Source organism: Otolemur garnettii, unplaced genomic scaffold, assembly GCF_000181295.1.
Source record: "Otolemur garnettii isolate 467f Iridium unplaced genomic scaffold, OtoGar3 scaffold00008, whole genome shotgun sequence".
NCBI classification, from domain to species: domain Eukaryota; kingdom Metazoa; phylum Chordata; class Mammalia; order Primates; family Galagidae; genus Otolemur; species Otolemur garnettii.
The window spans coordinates 6,407,001-6,414,546 of NW_003852403.1; positions in this window are offsets into that span (position 1 = coordinate 6,407,001).

A 7,546-nucleotide genomic window follows, 5' to 3' on the forward strand; every position below is an offset into this window, starting at 1 on the left:
TCTCACTCTGGCTCAGGCTGGTCCTCGAACCTGTGAACCCAGGCAAGCCACCACCTCAGCCTCCCAAGTGTTGGTATTACAGCCATCAGCCACCGTGCCCACCCCATCAGCTGTCATATTAAGCAAGTGGTCTCGCCTCTCTGAGCCTCAGTTTCCTCCCTTATAAAATGGGAATGCTAATGTCCATCTCTCTACCTGAGGGTCATCATCGAGATTAATCCTGATAGGCTAAATTGTCTGATACATGATTATTTCTTAATAAAGCTGTTTAAAAAAAAAAAAAAGAAGGCAAGGTGCTTGGTGTGTGGGACATGATAAGGACTTGTGAGCTAGTCACAGAGGCAGTGACATCCCCTGGCTTGTGCTGCCTCTGGAATGGGCCCTGTGATTCCCATTAGCCCCTGAGCCATGCATCCTGAAACCTCCACTCGGGGAAAGGACTTAGTTGCTGGCTCTCCTTGGCCACTTCTCTCCCTGTTAGTCCAGTTCTGACTTGGCTTCTGCCTCATGTTGTGCTTAGGCAAAGGTCCCTTGTCCAGCGAGTAACTGGTCCTCCTCTCCCTGAGAATCTAACCTCAGCCCTGCACCAAGTGGAGACTCGGAGACTGCCTCAAATAGTGGCACCCTGCCCTACCCCACAAACTTTCCAGCGCAGAATTCCTAGCTGGCGATCCTTTTGCAGAATCAGTTGGGTTCTTGCTGCCCCCTAGTGGCTGAGGCTAAGAACCACAACCTCCTCCAGGTGGATGAGCCGGTGCAGGAGACAAAGGGGATTTTTTTGGTCCTCCCACATCCCAAGTGAGCCCTGACCTCCTCATGGCAGGTCTACGCGAGCCTCATAAACCTGTGCTTGAGTAAAATAGCGAAATGGTAATATTGGGTTTCCCTCCTTTGATTATAAAAGCGATGCACGCACAATATGACATGGAAACAAAGAAGAATGAAGATAGAAAGCAGGATAGGAACACTTTCAGTAGTCCCCTCCCCACCAGACCAACACGCCCAGTTTGGCCGTGTCCTTCCACAGTCCTCTTGCTTATAGAAATATGTGTGTGCACACATCCATGTTAACAGAATATACTTGACACACTGTTCCGTATCTTGCTTCATCTTGGTGATCGGCTTCCCCTGTTAGCACAGAGACCTTTCTCGTTTGTCTGCTAGCTGGTTGTAGTAGGTCCTTGGATAATCAGTTTAGTAATCCCCTATTGAAGGGTGTGAAGCATTACTGTTTTTCCAAGTCAATCTTTTTTTTTTTTTTTTTTTTGAGACAGAGTCTCACTCAGTTGCCCTGGATAGGGTGCTGTGGAGTTATTATAAGTAACACCAACCTCAGACTCTTGGGGTTGAGCAATCCTCTTGCCTCAGCCACCGAGTAGCTGGGACTATAGGTGTGCTCCACTGTGTCGACATGGTTTTTTGGTTTTTAGTAGAGATAGTGTCTTGCTCTTGATCAAGCTGGTCTCAAACTCCTGAGCTTAAGCAATCCACCTGTCTTGGCCTCCCAGAGTGCTAGGATTACAGGTGTGAGCCACAGCACCTGGCCAGTCTTTTTTTTCTTAATCACTTTTCTGTTTGGTGCAGTGGAAAGATCTAGTATCAGGACAGCCAGGGTTTGATTTGGCAGGGCTCAGGCCAGTGTTTGTTGAGTTTTTTTGATGTAATTATTATTTTTATTTTTTGACATTTATAAATTTAATTGCAAAAACTGTAAATTCTACTATGAACAAATTAGAAAACAACTTTAAAAACAAATTTATGATGAACACATGTTAATGAGTTAACATGGGTAATAAACAGTTCTAATAAAAAATCAGCCACATTGGTCTGAAGTTTGGGCTTGCTGGGAGATGGCCTTTCTTTTTTTTGAGACAGAGCCTCAAGCTGTCCCCCTGGGTAGAGTGCTGTAGCATCACAGCTCACAGCAACCTCCAACTCCTGGGCTCCAGCGAGTCTCCTGCCTCAGCCTCCCAAGTAGCTGGGACCACAGGTGCCTGCCATAATGCCCGGCTATTTTTTGGTTGCAGCTGTCATTGTTGTTTGGCGGGCCCAGGCTGGATTCGAACCCACTACCTTAGGTGTATGTGGCTGGCGCCTTAGCCACCTGAGCCACAGGCCTCAAGCCAGAGATGGCCTTCATCTCAGAAAATGCAGAGGGGTTTTGTAAGTGAATCTACATCTGCTGGGCAGAAGTACAGGGATCCAGTCTTCAGAACAGTCGTTTCCTTCTTTATATAATTGATTCCAGAAGTTGCTGAATCTGTTACCATTTTATAAACTTGACATATCTCATTAAAACTATTGGCATCTTCATGCCTATCATATATACCCTGGTATACTGACAACTACACAACAGGTCAATTGTTGAAATTCGCAAAGGATAATTCTCAGTTACTATGAATCACCACTCACAATGTGCCTTGGTCAAAGTTCTTTTTCAGAGAAAATAAAAATGAGAAACTTAGTTTTCCCCAGGACCTGTTTCCCTCTTTCTGAAATTTTATCCCTTATCAAAGCATCTCATGTTGGCTCTATCTGATTCTTATTGGTCCACAGAGGACTATCATCAGGAATTATACCAAAAAAGCCATAAAATAAAAAGACAGTTTGTATACACAGAATCTAGTTAACTTATGTCCTACCGTTTTCCATTCGTTATTTACTAAAAATATTAGTGCAGTACTGGCTCTAATCATGACAGCTATTTGACTGAGAGATACAATTATCCCAATGTATAGACTAGAAAACAGAGGCTTCTTGTGCTTCACGACAATCCCAAATATTTTATCTCATAGTTATTTATCTACAAGCCTAAAGTATTTACCACAAACAAATCTATATCATTGTCACTACAGAGTCTACAAAATGCACTTAACAATATTTGACAGTTCATTGCACTGCAGCATACCGTCTGGTCCTTGATCATTCTGAGCTTTTTCAGGCCAAAGATCTCTTTGACGTCTCTACAAAGCTTCTAGGAAGAGCTCAATTTCTCATGGGCAGATTCCCAGGACACCACCATCACCTTCTCCTGGCTGATCAAGAAGGGAAAACAGATGAAAAGGCTCCAGAGAGGAGAGAGGACTGTATATATAAACGAGGGCACTATTTCCAACATCGAAAAACCAGATTTCTTCCATCTCAACATCCAGGAAAATTCCCACATGCTCTAGTCCAGGGCTTGCAGGAATCCTACTTTCTGGGATGAAGGTGGCAGATTTCTCCTGCCTTCATGCTGATGATCCAGAATCCATGCTCAGAGGATAAATTGCTCTGCTTTCTGTCAACCGACTCCTCCTTACAGACACCCAGAGACCACTACTTCACCTCTCCCACATCCACCTCCCAGTAATGTTGGCCAGTGGAGAAGCTGGGTGTACCCAGGACACAGGCCAGGTGGGTGAATCTCCTGGGATTTTCCAGCATGTCCTGATGGCTCTTTGCATGCTGGACACTCCTTAGGTCCTTGGAGACAACAAGAAGGAAGCTGGCAGTGGCTGCATCCAGGCTCATATCTTCCTAGAACCACTGGAGCTCACTGCTCACATTCATCATGTGCTCCAGGAAGAGCCCATGCTGCTTGAGGAGAAGGGTCAGCGTTCTCATCTGCCATTCTGGGTTTTTTTTTTTTTTTTGTCTGTTTGGTTTTTTGTCTTTATATCAAACACATTTATTCTTAAAGTGAGAAGCTCATAAAGGATAGATAAAGGGAAGTGAAATATTTACAGTGAAAAATCACGGATGCTAGCTCAACCTCACATACCATCACAGCAGAGTTACTACAATAGTACTTTTCAGCCTGGCACATCACACGTGTTAAAACCAACAGCACTTCCTTAACACCTCTCAGCGGATGTGCACAGTAATAGAAGCAAACGCTCTGGGACTCCCGTCCTTATGATCTTACAGAATAGATGCATGCACAAAACAAATATATTCCAAAAAAAACCAATTCCCATCTATTTTTTTTAAAAGCCTTTTGACTTCAAAGGAAATTAAAGAGCAAGACAAAAATAGGCAAGAAGATAGATTGCTATTTCTGTGTGCAAGGTACTGGATTCTTGCACTAGTGTTGGGCCTCACTTCAAACATCACATCAAAAAAGTGTGGCAGAAAAATGAGTCACCTTCAATATGAAGGATGTGAGTTGTGTACACTGACAGCACACTCAAATATACAAGAGTATACAAAGAGGAATGGCAATGTACAGAATGGACCTTCTTTTTTTGAGATAGAGCCTCAAGCTGTCACCCTGGGTAGAGTGCTGTGGCATCACAGCTCACAGAAACCTCCAACTCCCACGCTTAAGTGATTCTTTTGCCTCAGCCTCCCAAGTAGCTGGGACTACATGCACCTGCCACAACGCCCGGCTATTTTTTTGTTGCAGTTGTCATTGTTGTTTGGCAGGCCTGGGCTGGATCGGAACCTCCCAGCTCTGGTGTATGTAGCTGGTGCCTTAGCCACTTGAGCTACAGGTGCTGAGCCTGAGAGTGGACCTTCTTATGAGGCCATTCAGGTATTTGGGTTAACTACAGTGTTCTCATTTAATCAAGGCACTTGCAAAGAGCTATGTGTGACATGACATGGAGTCCCTATGTGTTGTTTGTCAGGGTCCTGCCCCAAAAGCAACATCCGCTGAGACCTCTGGAAACTGATGGCAATCAACAGAAGAAATATAGAGTTAGAAGTAATGGTAAAGAAAGAGTAGAATTAAAAGCGGGAGCTCAGGGGTCCATCGCCCATTGTGGGAATCCAGCAATGGCCCTTGATGTAATTTTTAAATTGACACACAATAATTATACATATTTGAGGTATAGTGTGATATTTCAATACATGCATATATTGAATAATGATCAAATCAGGGTCATTAGCTTATCCATCACCTTAAACACTTATCATTTCCTCATGGCAAGAACATTTAAAATCCCCTTTTCTGGTTATATGAATATATATAGTACATTAACTGTAGTCACCCTATTGGGCAATAGAACGCCATCCACTGACCACTCTTTCCACATCCATAATACACCCCTTTCTCAGTCCCTGGTAACCATTGTTATCGTTTCTACTTTTATGAGATCAGCGTTTTAAAATTCTGCAAATGAGTGATATGATACAGTATTTGTATTTCTGTTCAGGTCACTGTCTTTGATCATATCCTTACTCTTCTCTAGGCCTCAATTTCCCAGCTAGGATGGACTAGGCTCCATCCAGAAGCCTTCTCTCTGACAATCCCCCAAATCCATTATCCATGTTGGCCTGACAGCCTATAGACTGCCCTGGGGTCAGCAATATAGTCATTGGGCTGGTACTGCTAAGGGGTCTGAGACCCACGAAACTCTCTGAGGCCTAAAGCCCAGAGAGCACTCGTAAAGTTGTGGAGAGGGACAGTCTGAGATCCTGCCTGCTTAGACCTAGGTGTTCCTGCTGGGGGAGATGAGTCTGAAGAGAAGGCTGAGATTGGATCCACCTTCCTCCCCGGGTGCTGGCTACCTTCTCTTGGGAGAAGAATATGGGTATACATGTCTGGGTCCCTCCACTCCATACTGACATTGTATATTACCCAATTAATAAAAGAACGTATTCTCCTTGTAAACAATGCAAATAATACAAAAGATGTCTGCTTCTGGCCAAGATAAAGACTGGATTTATCCTCCAATCTTAAATAACAAAATCAATGGACAAAATATATGATTCAATGGTTGTCAGACATTGTACATAGTCAGACCAGAACAGGGACTTCTGAGAAAGAAAATGAGGGAGCCCTGTACTTTCCATAATGTGCTTCCTGGACAGAGTTTCCAGGTCCCAGAGCAAGGAAGGGAGGCTCAGAGAGAGCCCAAAGAGCTCCCTTAGTTGAAGAAACAGAGGTAAGGATTTGAGTAGGGAGAGGTTAAGGTAGAATTTTCAGATCAGAGTTCTGGAAATATAAGAGCTTCACAGAGAATAAATAATGGCTTCAAGAGGAGAAAGATCACAGAGAGGGCTCTAGATGTGGGCAGATGGTTCCTTCCAGTTCTTCAGCTAAAAACTTATCAGCACATGTATGTGAGAAGATTATCTGAAGGTAGGAAGAGAAGGCTACCAAAAAGAAACAGGCAGTAGTAAATCCTAAGAGCTCACATGGGTCAGAAGTAGTTTAAACTTCCACCAGCCAGACTAAAAGACAGGGGGTTTCATGGAGTACTTACAATGGTATTACCTCAGTAATAGGACAAAATTAGTCCTTGCTCTAGTCTCCTAACAAAGCTCAAAAGCCGGGTTCAAAAGAATACAACTGTTTCCAACTTGCTTAACTGCATTCTAGAACAAAGCTCAAGAATATTTACAGGCATACAAAAATATTCAGTACTTAACATAGTAAAGTGTCTGACATCCAATAAAAGATACGTAGAGAAGCAGAAATATATGATCCATAATGAGGAGGGGGGAATCAGTAAAAACAGAAAAGAAATGATATAAACTATAGGGTTTGTAAACAAGGACATTAAAACAGTAATTATAACTATATTCCGTATATTAAGAGAGCAGAGGGAAGCATTAGCATGTTAAAAGGGAACATGGAAGCTATTTTTGAAGGGAAAAAGGTCTAAGTCAAACTTGTACTAATAAAAAAATGTGAGATGAAAAATAACTGGATTGGATTAACAGCAAATGGAGAGGAAAATATGATTAGTGAATGTAAAGGACATAGTCATAGAAACTATCCAAAATGTAAAACACAGATATTCAATATAAAAAGGCTTTCTAAAAAATGAATAAGGAAAGCATCAGTGAGCTGTGGGACAACTCCTATGAATTCAAAATCATGTTAGGAGTCTCTAAAGGAGAGACAAGAGAGAGAAAGACAGAGAAAGACATTTAAAGAAATAATGAATTAAAAAATTCCAAAATTAATGACAATAAACCCAAAAGCTCAATGAACCCAAGTAGAAGACACATGTTAAAGAAAACCACATAATGTCACATCACAATCAACTTGCTTTAAATCAGTAATAAAATCTTAAAAGATAGGGAAAAAATGACAACACATGCAGAAGAATAAAGATTAAAATGGTCCACATTTCAGGAAAATTAAAAATTCAAATCAAAAGACAGTGGAGAAACACTTTTAAAGTATTGAAAGGAAAGAACCTAGAATTCTAACCTAGCAAAAATATCTTTCAAAAACTAAGGCAAATTAAAGACTTTTTAGACATAAAAAAGATAAAATAATTAGTCACCAGCAAACATGTACTACAAGAAATATTTAAGAAAGTCTTTTGGTCAGAGGAAAATTGATGCCATATAGAGATCTGTATCTATACAAAGGAATTAAGATGTTGGAAAATAATTACAATGTGAATAGATATTAAAGATGTTTTAGGGTGGCACCTGTGGCTCAAAGGAGTAGGATGCTGGCCCCATATGCCAGAGGTGGCAGGTTTAAACCCAGCCCTGGGGGAGGGAGAAGGGAGGGGGGAATGGGTGGAGGGAGGGGGATTGGAGGGATCACTTCTGAGGTTTATCTTACAAAGGTACAAGTGAATCTTTCTAAGAGTAGAAT